This window comes from Micropterus salmoides, unplaced genomic scaffold (assembly GCF_014851395.1).
Source record: "Micropterus salmoides isolate LMB-PRFRI ecotype aquatic unplaced genomic scaffold, ASM1485139v1 Ms_hic_scaffold_10, whole genome shotgun sequence".
Taxonomy (NCBI): domain Eukaryota; kingdom Metazoa; phylum Chordata; class Actinopteri; order Centrarchiformes; family Centrarchidae; genus Micropterus; species Micropterus salmoides.
In genome coordinates, this window is record NW_024040041.1 from 26,277,083 (window position 1) to 26,293,169 (window position 16,087).

Here is a 16,087-nt window from a genome sequence, read left to right on the forward strand (position 1 = left end):
GGCTGTTTTCAGAGCAGGCAGAGGCCGGACTGAGTGAAGAGTTTGGTGATAAAAGCAGTGTAATGGGTTCCCACTGCAGTGCCTCCTCTGGATCAGCAGCAGGGAGTCCAGGATTGAATGAAATCCATCTAGTTCAGTCAGATATTCTCACTTTCCTGTGAAAAAATCTGGGAGAGCTGCAGGCTTTTTTACCCCGCTACATTTCAAAAGGGAATATAATATTTTTTACTCCAATATAGTTGATTCAGATTTAGCATACAATCATACATTTTATTGTTCTTGATGACATGATTCAGTGTTAAATACATAATGTAACATTAGATCCACCTCACCATGCTACAAAATTAAATAGCTTTTTAAAATTACACTTAAAAAAAAAGAGAATGATGCTGAACTTTAACACTGCCATCATCCTCACTTCCTCCATCACCATCTGGTACGTTGCCACTGCCAAAGACAAGTGCAGACTGCAGTGTATCATTTGCTCTGCTGAGAAGGAGGTTGGCTGCAAACTACCACCCCTCCAGCACCTGTACATCTCCAAGACCCTGACGAGTGCAGGAAGGATTTTGGCTAACCCCTCCCACCGCCAACACAAACTGTCAGATACTCCCCTCAGGCAGGAGGCTGTCTCCATCAAGACCAAAACCTTTAGACTCTCCTTCCGTGATCTTTCACACAAAATCCACAAATGCTTGACTTATAAAATGTCACGTGACTCGTGTCTGTCAAACACAATTCACAAATGTATACAGAGTGATTTGTATCTGTAAATCTGGATCCGTATCTGAGACTTTAATTTATAGCTTGTATATAATCATTTGTACATCAACTAAGCATTTTTCATTGAAAATATATTTGTGAATCTCCACCTAAAAATTCAGAAGAGGAATACCAAGCTCACTCTGCTATGCCACTGCAATATTCTAAGTTGATATACAAATGATGATGTATTGTAAATTACAGCTTTCCAGATATAAACCACTCTGAGACAGATACCGATTTACAGATAAATCACTCTACATTTATTTGTGCATCCCATAGTACCCCTCAACCAGAGCCCTATAAAGAGAGAGTCACGTCAGTGGGGGTCCAAAATGTTACATCGTCACGTGGTTCATGGAGACCGCAGATAGTTCCCGGAAGTCCTGGCCGGGCAATTCAAAATGAGCGAGAGAAACGACAAAACTACGATTTTAAGCGAGCAATTTATACAATAAATGCATTGATTTACAATATGTGTACATCACACTGACATGTGTATGTAGTTACATTACTATTTTTTTTACATATATTTTTGACAATAACAGCTACAATCACCTAACTTGTGGACATTTTTTGGCCAACCTTACATTGGAAAGTGTTCCTCTTGAAAACATGTTTAAAATTCAGATCAGATTACCTTTCTAACGTTCCTTTTAGTAATCCCACGGTATCAGGGTTAATTGATCTTAATGACTAATGTAATCTTTATGACTTCAGATAGAACAGACAGGTGACTATCAATGATTGTCATGTATTACTTTAATAAATCTCCAATAAACTTAGAAAACAGCATGTTAAATGGTTTGTATCTGTAAACTGTCTGTCAGAAAAATTACTATGAATGTTTGGTTTCCCAGCTGACATGGAGAGGAGGAAAAAATTATTGACTCAGGTCAACAGGAGCAACCTTACAATCACTAAAGAGGCTAACAACAAAAAATATGTGAGGTACTTTTTCCACAAAGAAAGAACACATCACTGGCTTTATGTTTGTTTTATTAAAAACATCACGGCAGATCATCTTCAGGCTCCACTGAACCCCCTGTGATTCTTGTGCTGAGAGAGGGAGAACGAGAGAAAATGGGTTAGACAAACCTACACATCTGTAAAGATTCATCCCGGTTATGTTTATCCAAGAAAATTTGAATCGGGGAGCTCAATTCAACCTTTCGTGTGAACAGCTACAGGTTTGATTGAGAAAGTTATGGATTGTTAAATTTTGCTACATGTTATATTAACATGCTGTAAAGTCTACACTCCTGACAGAGTGTGTATTAATGTACATTTTTTTCTTACTATCTTGCACATTGCAAATATTCTTTAAACTTCAATTTTTGCAAAACCCATGTAAATATTTTCCACATCACTCAACTGTAAAACAAGACTATTTAAATAACAGTCACATTCTACATATTTTCTATAATGTTTCATATCCTGTTGTCAGTGTTCGATTTGTGCTTCTGACTTTTATCTTATTTTAAATTTTCTATTTTAATACTTATATTTTCTACTTATTGACCCTCCTTGTGATGTGACATGTGTTAAATGGCATTTGTATGCAGTGTACATCCCCCTGAAGAGGTGCTGAGTATCATATAAACACTTAACTCTTGTTTTTCTTGAAAGGCATCTCTTCTTGATTATGTAGGACCTGAATAACCCTTCAAACCCTGATTAGCATACTTAGATTGCAAATGAGCAGGAAACAAGAAATCTTAAAAGCTATAAGAGCTAACAGAGTGGCACTATTCTTCACCAGCTACATTTTTTTCATCAACTAAACTGGCTCAGCAGTCCAGTGCTTCAGTTTGTGATTGTTCTTCCAGCGATCATATGTCAGACCTGGAGATGTATAAGCCTGCTGTCTGTGTGCCGACGCTCTCGCCTGATTAAAATCTGTTACAGCGCACACACAACACAGCAATTCAATTAGTCAAGCCATATTCCCATGTTGACCAGTGAACTGTACATGAAAGCAGGCCAGCCCATGCGCTGTCACATAACAGTGATTAAATTTTAACAATCAATCCCTCCTTAAAGACTATTTGCAGGGTTTTTTTTCCTCTTCCTTTCTCCTTACATCAGTTAAATGAAAAATTAGATCAGATGAATGGAAATTTAGGAACACAAGGCTTCATCGAGAATGTAAATTTCCGTGTGTGTGTCATTTTTATTTATGTGTGCGTGTTTGTGCTTGCAGAAGCATGTTAATAGCTCTCTCAGTCAAAATGTAAATAACTGCTGGGTAATGTTCCATCCTCTTTCCTTTATAATTTCCCTCCAAAACACCACAAGGCTGATATAACAATTACTTAATGTGTGTCATACATGAGAAACAGCCTTCATCAGTAAAACAGGTTTATTTAATCATGGCAGAGCTTGTGTGGAATAAGCAAATAGCCTGTTTGAGTTGATGCTAGCATTATGCATTCTGCTCACTTGCTTTCGCTTTTGCGCACACTGGCACTGTTGGCAGTGTGTATGTGTTTATGTGTTGCTCCTCTCAAGACCCCAAATGGCTTTTCCCTGTATTGGTCCCACTGGGATTCTACATCCCCATCTTCACCACATCACTCGTTAATGTGTGTGTTGGGAAAGAAATACCCTGGACGAAATGTTTTGTAAAGCTGAAGCTGATGTGTAATCAGAGTGGAACCGGGGCGTGTCTTAACATATTTTTTTTGCTGAGCTTCCACTCCTCATTGCTTCATATTGTGATTTCAGTATATAATATAGCCTGTAATGTATTTTTTATGGGTTAGGAGTGTAATTCCAGAGGACAATTCAGATAAAGGATCTCTATAATTTCCCTAAAATTGCTGCTTGTATTCTGAATGGTAAACTTAATAATCTACACCCCCTCTTGGTTGAATATATTTATTGGTTTTCACATAAATGAAGAAGACACAAAAAGCAAAACAAAGCATATATATAGCTACACACAACAATACAAAGAAACAAATATGTATATAGTTCATTAGTTCATCATTTTGACATGCATGAGCTACACATCTGTATCAAAAAATACAGAATTGGTAAGGTAACGTGGTCTCAAAGTGGTGCCTTAAGCATCCCCATATTATTTTAATGTCAGCCTTTGCAATATTTGCCTGTAAGCAGTGGTGAAAGAAGTATTCACGTCTTTCACTTAAGTAACAGTACCAATACTACAGTGTAAAAAATACTGTTCCAAGGAAAAGTCATGCATTCAAAATTGTACTATATAAAAATACAAAAGTATTAGCATTAAAATGTAACTAAAGTACCAAAAGTAAAAGTTATCATTATGCAGATTGGCCCATGTCTGTATATTATACCATATATTATAATATTGGATTATAATTACTGATACAGTAATGTGTACATCAATTTAATTTTGATATTGGGCATCATAGCATATCCACCCCCAATCTCTTTCTGAGATCATTAGTGAGCTTATACCAAGCTCTTTTGTTTACTGAGGATTCCTTTCTCCCTTTGTCTAAAATCAATGGATACAAATAAGATATCTGGCCAGGACAATGGTCCATGACAGCTTGTTGAAGACAGGACAGAGGAGGGTCATGAAGTGACCATTGTGTTGCTAATACACCTCCTCTTATATGAGCAACACCCTGGTCAGACAGCTTGCCAGAAACAGAAGATATTATCAGGCTGATCTTTAATTTTCCAGTAAAAAGTCTTGGTACATTGGAACAGCATTTAAATTTATACATAACATTGCTGATTGTTGCAATCACAGGACATCTCCTTCCAATTGCAGCAGGCCCGTAAATGGAGCAGAGTGATTCCACAGGCATCCTCTGCCTCCGCCTCTGGGAAGCCCAAGCCCTCCTCCTGCAGCCGATGTGACAGGCCTTTTAATTATCTCATTCAGTGTCATCGCAGGCCTGAGACCGCGCAGTGACATCTGCTAATCATCTGTCCAGCGCTTGTTCACACATCACCTTGGTGTCCTCTGTTCAGTCCAGATGTATTCTCACCTTCTATCCTGTATCCGTGTCTCTCATTCGTGCCCACTTTTCACACACTTGTTCTTCTCCTGTGGCACTCGCACACACTCTCCCACCTATTTCAATCTCAACATCACTTTCCCACTTTTCATCTCTGTTCCACGTTCACCATGTCTCTGCTTGTGAGTGCAATTCTGCAGCCTCTTATAAATTGCCTCTCACCTTCTGTTTTTAATGGGCTGATTATTCAGTGTGATTCTGTGTTGTTGTTGTGATCAACCCAACGTGGATAATTTACAGTTTATTATAAACTGGATCTTGTTTTTATAGTTTCCTGCCTAAACCAAACTTGTTTCTGTCAGTTATAATAACATTGTACTCACCAAAGTAATTGCTGAGGAGAATGAGATGATCCGACAGGTTTTACAGTGGCTAAACTGTTGTATAAGTCACTTATAAGTCAACAGCTCAGCCAGATTGACGATCATCTTATTTTGGAGGTAAAACTGAATGTGGTCATGATGTCAGTAATAATCTGTCAAAGCACAGGACACAGTGTGTGCACTTAACTTACAAAAGGGTTTGTGTAACCTGCAGGTTTGTTTACATCCCGGATGATAATTTGACTACTGATAACTAATTTTTAGTAATGTCGCCATGTACCTGGAGTTATTACTTTGGTGAGTACAATATTATCATAACGAATAGGAATTAGGACCTAATCTACAAATATAAGAAACAAATGTAATAAACTAGAAATGTAAAAAAAAAAAATAGGTGGGGCATAGTGGTGTTCGGCAGCAGTAGTTTAGCACCACAAACAGAAGACAGACACAGTTAGAGACCAGCTGGTGAACATAGTGGAGTATTTAGCAGCCAAAGTATTTCCATCAGGAGTTGATTGAGACCAAAAATAGAGCTAAAAGAGCGGGAATATTTGGACTCACCAGGTGGACAGAAACACGAATTCAAATGAATGATATTCTCCTTAACTGCTTTATATGTACATAAGCAACTGTTTGCTAACAAGTTCACCATATCAACTTAAAATGCGATGATATGTCAATTTCATCAGTGAATCCCAATCCCAATCTACCTATATCCTGAACCCTCGCAGACTTAGTTGACCTGTTAAGTGCTCAAGTGCGAGAGGCTGCAAGGGCCAAAAATGGTATAATGGGATAGCACTACACTTACTTCATTGCCAGGGCACTGTAGGGATCTGTGGGGTCTGATTTGAACATGTTCCAGGTTCTTGCCAAGTAAATAGATTTTTTGGAAAATAAATTTTCTCTGAAAAAGAGGTCATCAATTTACTTGTTTTTATCAAAACAGCATCATACATTTACATGTAAACTTCTTTTTTCTTGTAGTGGCTCCTTCCTTTTTTGTTTACCTTTTTTTAACGCCAGCTTCCCCTATTACTATAATTATTAATCATATTACTAATACTTCCCCGTGTTTAATGTCGGTTACTGCTGTTAATATTGCAACTGAACCAGCTTCCCCTATGAAGATTAATTAATTAGGTGCTGTGGATGGACACAACTGGTCCACAATATAAAACAAGTAAAAAGAAGTAGGAGCTACTAACAGAAAAGTTATTGTGGACAGTGATGAGACAGCTCCAGGAAAGCAAAAAATAAATGATTAAAGACGAAAGTTTGTCTTTCAAATTTTACATCGGCAGCATTTTCCCCAAGTTATAGTTTGATTGACATCCTTCTGCTTACGTCTTTCATAATTTTCTGCTTGTACAAAACAAAAAAGTGTAAAAGAAAGACTTTAGATCATCATTTATAGTCATAGCATTTAGCGCAGATTTAGGGCACAGCTTAATTTTGTTCTCTGTAAGGGATCTGCTGTATCTGATCTTTAAGTTTTTACTGATGCTTCTATCTATTCAAACTTTCTTTTGCTGTTTCCTTTTTATTTTTTGTATGGGAAAGGTGTGAAGCACCCCCCAACTTCCTGTTTAAATGTATTATGTATTATTATTATGTATTATCTCACCTGAGTTTATATTGTGTGTGTTTGTTTTGTGCAGTGATGCATGTAGGTATGTTTGTAAAGGCTAGTAGATGGACACAGCAATAGTTGGGGGAGGAAATGCTGTAGTTGTTAGTGCACTGAGGCTAATGGAGAGATAAAAGGGGAGTCTGTGGGAGCTTTACTTGAAAACTCTGGTGAAATTCAGTGAAGTGGTTGGAAAACATTGCTCTCTAGGCTAATTTCCCAGAGTTGTGCTGCTCTTTCCTCAGGGATGTCCTCCACTTGTCTACGGTATATTGCCATGCTCCATATGGCTCTGTAGCAGAACAGAATATGTATTTGCTTTGTCTCTGTCCGTCTGTGGATGTGTCTGTACATGAACACACAATCCAAATGAGGTCAAAGGAGACATCTGGCAAAGCATGAGAGACCACAACAATGCATTTCATGGAGTAGTACATGCAGTAGTAGCAGCCTATAGCTCACATTTCCCATGAATACAGAGAAGGTGTTTTGGCACTGAGGTGCATTATGGACTGTATATTTCTTCAGGTTCAGGGACACCGAGTGGCTTCTCTCTCTCTTCAGATCTCTAATCTTCATTGTGTCGTTTCCCCTCACCTCCATTTGTCAGTGGGGCCCCTTCTGCTCTGCCCACCAACACATCCAGTGATAAATTACACTGCCCACAGTGCATCATTGTGCATGAATCACTGCTACTGTACTCTAACATGGCACTGAATAGGCAGTTGGGGAGTGTGCAGCCTTGCCAACTTTGTAGGGAGTTTAAGTTTTTTATATTCCAATAGCAGAATATATCATCATGATGATGAAATATGTCAACTGTCAGACTTTTTTATATCTTATATACAGTGGTAGCTACCCATTTAATATTATTATTTAATATAATATTTCTGTGTTTATTAGACCAGTGTGGACAATGTCGTAAATCAATGAACAGGATTGATTAATGGCAAAATTGAATTTTTTAGGATTTTTGCATGAATGTGATGTAATTTATTTGGTCAGTTGTTTCATTTGATGGATTAGAGAAACATTTCTGACTGGTTATTTTATCCCTTGACAATTTCACAATAGATTTTTCAGAAAATATAGTATATGAGAATATACATGTGATAACATTTTCAAGCAAGGATTTTATCCATATCGCCCATCCTGTCATAGTAACGTAGTATTTTTTGGGAAACTCAATTAGGAACCCAAATTATATTGTCTGTTTTTGGCTTTTCAAGTTCTTTAAAAAGTTCAGTAAAGATCTTTTAAATTCAATAATGTCATTTAACAGCTCAGTAATTTGGCAGAATACAGCTGTCTCCAACCTTTTTAGCGTATGGACCTTTAAAATGATCAACTTGTGAACGTCAGTCAGTTTTCCCTCTGTTTTATTTGAAATTTTTTGAGCCCTGAAGAACTAATTTATCCAGTAATTCAAAAGAAAAAAAAAAGGAACTTCTGAAAATAATAAATATAATTTTGTGTAGCACAAATAATTCTTTCTGCTTTCCTATGACGTTATTTATCTCTTGATCACACCAATTTATCTTTGAGTGCTTAGGGGGACTCTCAAGTAGGGAACCACTGGCCTAATATTACAACCGGATATATTAAACTCGATTGTCTCTTTTACATAATCACATCACCCAAGCTTAGAAACTGCCATCAAAATTTCAATGCACATTTACATTTTGGGCGCTGTATTCCATTGAAGACATCTGGATGGGTTTGAATGCATATTTACTGAGCAAATATGCACCTGTGAGTTTGTGCATCTCTCTTGCATGTTTTGTCCACTTCTGCTGTGTGTTTTTGTAAAAATAGCTTCCCGTCTCTCATTACCAATGTTTGACAGTTTATGTTTTATTCATCATGTCCCCGATAAGTAACAACGCCGCCCAGGCTCTCAACTAATCACGATCCTGCTGGGGAGAGTCTTTCCATCATTAGCTTCACCTGTGACTGGGCTCTCCTCAGCTACTCATGCTAATGTGGCAATGAGGAGGATAGATACACAACAGCCATGCCTGCATCTGTAACTGCAGGTTGAAGGATGAGACCTAATCACCAAATCATGTCTGTCATCTTCTCTCTGCTCTTGCTGGAAGCGCACAAGCATGAGGAGTCTCTAATTGCCAATCAGGGATATCTAAAGTGCTGTGGCGAGGGCTCGCTGAATGTAAGACAGTTAGGCACTGCAAAGCAGACTGGACCCTGGTTCAGACAAATGCAGGATTTCAGTCTTGGCTGAGAGGTGTTTTTTTTCTCTGTGATTTACTGTGTCAGGCTTCACTGTGTCCCTTTAAAGCACACTGTGGACTGAGACCCTGACAGGCGCAGTTGAGTTTCCCCCTATAACCACCAAACTACAATTGCTTCTTTTGTGCAGCAGCCTCTGAACTATCTTAAGTGTGATGCAATTCTTACGAACATATTGTATTTTCTTTTTTTATGTCTTGGGGTTACATCATTAAGAAATTACAGTAAAGACTCCTGACAATAAACCCCTAAAATATGTATGTTTAAACAGTCTTCTTTTCATAGTTGACCTTTATTCCAGCCTGTTTTCATTCCCAGGTCATCTAATACCAACGCTACATCACACCCCTCTCAGACGAAAGTACCCTTTCATGTCTGTATGACACACCAGGCTGCCACAAAGCCTTTACGAATTGAGGTGACATATGAAGAGTGACAAAGTCTGCGTATGGAAGAGATGGATGGTTCAAACAAACACAGGACTTTCACCCAGGGCTATCCAGGCTACTTGTGTTCCACGTGAAACCAAAAGTCAACGTTCAGTTACATTAACTTATGTAACTTATGTAACATACTTGTTACATAGCTTAACATACTTATGTACTTAGTTTAACCCAACCGTGGTCCTTTTCTAAACCTAACCAAGTAGTTTTGTTGCCTAAATCTAACCAAACTGCAGCCGTTTTGCAACATTGGCCACATGTTAGAAAGGCTTTCTGGCAACAATCTGGATGAGATGCAGAGGGACGTGACAAAGAGTCTGTATTTCACAACATGGAATGAGAACTGGTTACAGCTTCCTATTGGTCATGTTTACACGGATTTGGGGAACAGCAACCCGAGAGCTGCTCTTTCTTGTGTTTGTTTGCCGCTACATATTATCTCGTACATGTTATGGCTGCTCTGGGCGCTCATGTCTATCTGTGGTTGCCAACATGCCCTCCTGACTGTTGGCTGGACGTCCAGTCTTGTTGTTGGCAACAATCTTTGTTTTTCTCTGCTGTCTCACAGGTGTCACTCTGTGTGTCTGTATTTCTTTTATACACTTTTTTAGATGACTGATTTATTTATTAATATTAGACATAACTCTACAGCCACCTCCAGCGGGACAAGCCCCAAAAGAGTTCAGATGATCACAATGAGTTGTTAGCAAATTCACACTTCATCTGAATTATGTAAACCAAATTATTTGGAAGTGAAAGCTACAGTGTTGGCCCCATCCCCAGATCTCAGCAATTAAGTTGGCGAGTAAACAACAGGAATGCTTACAAAAACAAGATTTGTGTGAAATAAAGATCATATTTGTCTTTAAAAGATAAGGCTGTTGTTCCTCTATATTTTTCTCACTGTTAAACTTCATGAAAAGATACAATACTTTGTGGCACAAATATAATAAATAATAAAAACAGGTCACAAATATATAATTTCATTTAAAAATATGGCTCAGTATGTACTAAAAATGTGGGGGGGTTTTTGTGCAAACATTACTCAAACAGGAGAAAATAATGTATTTGTTTTGCTTTTCAGTGGCAGAATAATATACAGAGTTCTATGGCGCAGAAGAATAAGATATACAGCATCAGACTTTGGTTACATAGACAATACTTGTTAGTAGGATTAATGTATTGTTGGTTTTGTTTTTTACTGGAGTTTATTGACAATAATCAGAATATAGAACCTCACTAGACTTATAGGAAAGCAACACACTTGCCTGGTAAATCTAAAACTAGGCAAGGTTTTTCTGCTAAAACACTTCCATCTAATCGTTCCAAATTCCAAACTCCTCACAAACAGAAATTAATGAGCAGTCTGCAGAATTTACCTCCCTCTATAAACCAATCAAAACTGGAACAGAAACCAAGAGCATGCTGTATGTAGGGGCAGTTTAGATTTTAGTCATCTCTAAAAATGCTTTGAATCATTATTTATGAGATCAACATAATCCACAGTGAAGTGTCATGTCACCTGGAAAATGTATGAAAAGATATATTTTATAGAAACAAGGGAGATTACAAAAAGCAGTGAAAAGGGATTCAGCAGGGCTTATTCATGCAAGCCAACTCCACTCTGTTAATCACATTGTGTTCCCTTCCTGATACTTTAGTTGAAGCTAATGTCACAGAAGGATTAATATGCAGGTCTCCTCTATTAAACAAGAAATGATGCTGTGGTGGCAGGTGGGCGGAAGGAGATCGTGAAACAACTGCCATGTTGATGGTTAACTGTATTTAGTCTTATTGGGCACTGGGATTATGGGAATTATGGGCATCCATATATTGCCTGGAAAATCCTATTAAGCGCTCATTATCTATTCTGTTAAGCAGGAGAGATGCACAAAGAGCTTTTTACTCTCATTTACATGCACACAAACACTCACTCATAACCATGTTTTATTAGTGTTTGATACAAGGTTTTATTTTGGTTATTAACCTCACAGTAGCTGATTTTTTTTCCTTTTTTCTTTGCAATTAAGAGTTGTAATGAAACAGTTTTTGGACCATGCTGTCACCCAAACATCATCCACTGAAGCACAATTTGTTCCACTATTGTGGACTTAAATGTCTTACCAACTGTTATTGCCAACATTCATGGTTCTCAAATGATGAATCCATCCGTCCATCCATCCATCGTCAAACGCTTATCCTGCGTACAGGATGGAGCCAATCCCAGCTGACATCGGGAGAAAGGCGGGGTACACCCCGGACAGGTCGCCAGTCCATCGCAGGGCATGATGAATCCTAACTTTGGAAAATTAAATTTTTATAGCTGGCCTATGAACCAGACGTATATGCTGAGCTCATGTTTCATTTGCTGTGGTAGATACATCTTTTACATCCTTTACATTTTTCTTGTTTTGCTATAATTAGAGTCAAATCTTGAGCTGATATACAGCTTTAACTCAAAGGACAATTCTAGACTGGAAATTGGCCACAGCTGAGTTTTCCGTTCCTGTAGTTTTCAGTAAGGACCTCCTGATTAATCATTTGTTGACTGTGATTCCTCAAGGCTTTTTTCTCCTCCAATTTAGTCAATATTGAATTGGTAACATTGGGCAGTGCCCATATCAACAGAAACATTTAAACGTAATTGAACATAACAGAGCACTGGTGCTTTACACTTCAAAGCCTTTCATAGATTGGCTGTCACTCGGCTGAGAGCTGGCAACTGAGAGACACTTCAGTCCGTCTGTGACAGCGTATGCAACAACCGAACAGCGTTGTATTTGGCAGGATTTCACACAAATCGACCGAAAATAAGTATTCTCGGAAAAGTAGATGAATTAATGCGTGTCTGGTCTTTTTCATCTTTAAACATTCTTGAACTGTGAAGTACAAGCAGACAACATGCAATGACGGCACCGTGCTGAAAACATAAAGCTGTGACATTAATACATCAAGCCTCTCATTATTTCAAGGTTAAATAAATTAGGAGGTGCGGGTCACTTTTCCGCTGTTAGTTACAGCCCATCACAAAATGCTGTGGCACAGTTCACTGTCAATGAGTTAATTACAGCTGGAAGCTTGACTGTTAGCATGCCTCCCACACACACAGAGGGCTTGAGAGGTGAAACACACCTACACTGCTGTCACAGAGCGCTCCCTGGAGAGGGCTTCTTAGGCGGCAGAGGACGCCAGTTTGCCTGAATGTATTGAATACCTTTTAGTTTAGAATGAAAGAAACTGTCTCACATTTATCATACAGTGTAACATAATTCGATTGACTATGTGAAATCGACCTTATAAAAAAAAGGCTAACAAATATAGAATATTTCAAGATTTATCAAGAGTTTGATTCCTGCAAGCTCCCTTGATGCATCAATAAACAACAGACAAGCAAGAGGATATGGAATAAGTCAAACCCTACTTTTCTATCTCATGCTGTGTAATTATCTAACTGTAAAGTTCTCTTCTTTTGCCGTCACTCTTCCTCTATACCCCGTTTTTCTCTCCTCTCCTCACTTGGGACTCACAGAGCTCCAGGATTAGATTAGCTATCATTTATAACGGGCCTGGGAGGCTGTGAAGAGCAGACTCCATCAGATGGAGAGATAATGGTGCTTTATGATAGATCCTGGCTAATGAAATGCCACTGTCTGTAATGAGATCAGTGAAAAGTGAGCTTTTGACCTCCTGAAAAGGGCAGGCAGCATGTTGAGAATATCTACTGAGGATGTTCTTGACATCTAAGATTTGGGCCCTCTTGCTCCTCACCCCTGTTCAGTCACTGTCTTTCTGAAATCATGACAGTAAGAGGGGTTTTATTTGTAATAAAACTGTGAAGAATGTCTCACAGCGCCAGTACCACAGAGCCTGGCCACACACTCGAATTGAAGCACAACACAAATCACACATGCAAAAAGCACAAACAGTGGAAATGCCAAAATGCTAATGCCAACATTTACCAGAGGCTGTGAGGTGGGGCTGTTCAAACAGTGGGAGGTGTGTAAGGTCAAGAAGGGGATTATTCATTCTCAGTGTGCCTCGGAGGTCCACACATCTGTAAAGCAGCAAAAATACACAATATTATTCCTGACAGCAGCATGAAGAGCATGAAATGCTGAGCCTGTAAGGTGTACTAACAAGGAGATTTATTATACACACACGGTATTAAATACTGTTTTTTTCATATTCAGGAAATTATATTTATATGGAGAATAGAGAAACCTGGTTATACAGCCTCCTGTATATATGATCATAACAGTATCCAGTTGTCTGATCTTCTGTGTGCAGGTGTATCTTTGACTTCTCAAAAGAGTACCCCGCTGACTTTGAAGTTCTTGTACTGTTTCTGTTTTTCCTCAGCAGTTGAAAATGAACCCAGTTTGGTTTCTAGAAAGGTGCCCTTGATCCCAACGTCAGTTTGGAGGTACAGTATGTTTCAACAAACGATGTAATGAGGTTCCAGTAACTTCAAGTATATTTTTTTCAAACCTATGCCCTTGCAAAATGCTTTACAAAAACGAACACACAGTAGCTTCTTACAGTATGAATAGCTTACGTTATCCAAACGAAATAAAAGCTAATCCTGCTACTTCAGAAGCTAACGCTAGCCACCGTTGGCATAGCCTAACGTTACCTATGTAGAATGACAAATAACCTAACTTACACACGTGTGACATTCTGTAATTTGTGTGATTTAGATGTACAATATTGACAGCGGTAGCTATTGAAGGTGAACATACACCAAGAGCAATGCATTCATACTTTACTCAATGTTTTGGATAATGCTAACCAGTCACCTACTGCTATCGCGATGTGTAGAGTAGCGAAACAACCGAGAATGCATCATGTTACGTAACAGTGGATGTGGCCTGACAGTGGAGGTCTGCAGTTGGACCCCTCTCGCCATTAAGCTAGGCTAATTTGTTGTACACAGCATTGTAAGTAACTGTTGATTTACTGTTGGGCTTAGGTATTTATTTTATTCAATAAGTGGGTTTCCATCAATCTGTTTTTACGCCTGGCTGAGGTGCTTTATCGTTGATAAATCATCAAATTCTTAAAGCATGTGACTTATTCGTCACTCAAGCATGAAATACATAAAACAAACATACATGCCATGTTTCCATCACACTTTTCCACATGGTTTTCCATCGTTTGAGGTTTGACTTGTTTCTTTTGATAACTTCATCTCATTGTAACCTCTTCTTCTGCAATGACATAATAGCACCATTAGGGCCACCAACTGTTTATTCTGATGTGTCAGTAGTAGTTGGTGGACATGTGTATTCATTAACCTTCTTTTGCAGTTTTTATGGATATTTGGTTAAAATTTGTGCTACATTTGATGACCCTATTACAGCCATTTTGCCGCTGTCTTGCTAGCCGTTTTTTGCCCTCATTAGATTATTCATTGGGTATATTTACAAAATTGACTGTTAAAGACATTTTGCTTTCCTTGCTTGCTTGCTTGCCATTTGTCACTTCCATCATTGGTTAGTAAATTGGTTTCACAAGTTAACAAAATCTGGAGGAATCAGTGTAAAATGTGCTGTTAAAAATTAGAATTCACATATAATTAATATGCAGTACGAACATTCAGCCTTTGTGCATTTTATCTTACAGGATTTTGGCCATATTCTTCCATTTTTCATACAACTATATTCATATTTTATGTGTTTCATAAAATGTGGCATTCAACAAACCTACACAAAATAAATCATGTAATTATATGCACTATGCATATTTATATTCATAAAAAGAGTATATATACATTTTAAATGTTGCAACAATCCGTGTCTCACTCATTATTGGTTTGCTAATCTTTTGTCAGCACCTCACCACATATAAAGCAGCTACATTAATCTATTACTAAGAAACCAGCACCAACTTGTCTTGTTACATAATGACTATTTTCTTGATTGCCTTCACTCCTCCTCTTACCTCTTAAAAAATTCCTCCCTTTCACTTGGTTTTCTTCCTTTACACTTCACAGGTCATCAGCTTCTTCTGTCCCCTCTCATTTCCGTCCACTTTCCATCTTGCTCTCAGGAAGTCGAGGAGAGTTGTATGATAGCAAAACAAATCTGAGAGCTGTCATTTTCCCCTTCTCATCATCCTGTGGGAGCTCGGCCACATGTTTGAGTCGCCGAGGAGGGGTCAAGGATCGAGCAAAGTCATCTATAGCTTCATGAGAATTCAGAGGGGGCTTATATGCTGACAAGTTTTCATTTACACCTTCTTTCTTCGCCTCACTTAACATCATTTTTTATCTCTGCTGTCATTCCTGGGGGGAAAAATGCACTCACTTCCCCTTAAAAATATGTGTTTTGCATCTCAGAAGGCGACCATTTGTTAACAAAGAATAAATTCATATAGATTTTATTCATTAAAGCGCAAAACTGTTTTATTATATATAATTTGCCTGTGGCTATTTAATTATACCATTTACAATGGTTGCTTTGTTGCAGATGGATGTTTTAAAATCAACCTGGCTGTGAAGAGACAAGCTACTATTATCACTTAATGAGATTAGGTCTGTAACCACACACACTAAATTCATTTGAAACATCTTTTCAACTTTCACAGTGTGCCTGTCACTGACAAGCTCTCCCACTGGCAGCAGAAAACCAAAATGTCATGAATTTTGTCTTTCCTCTCTTT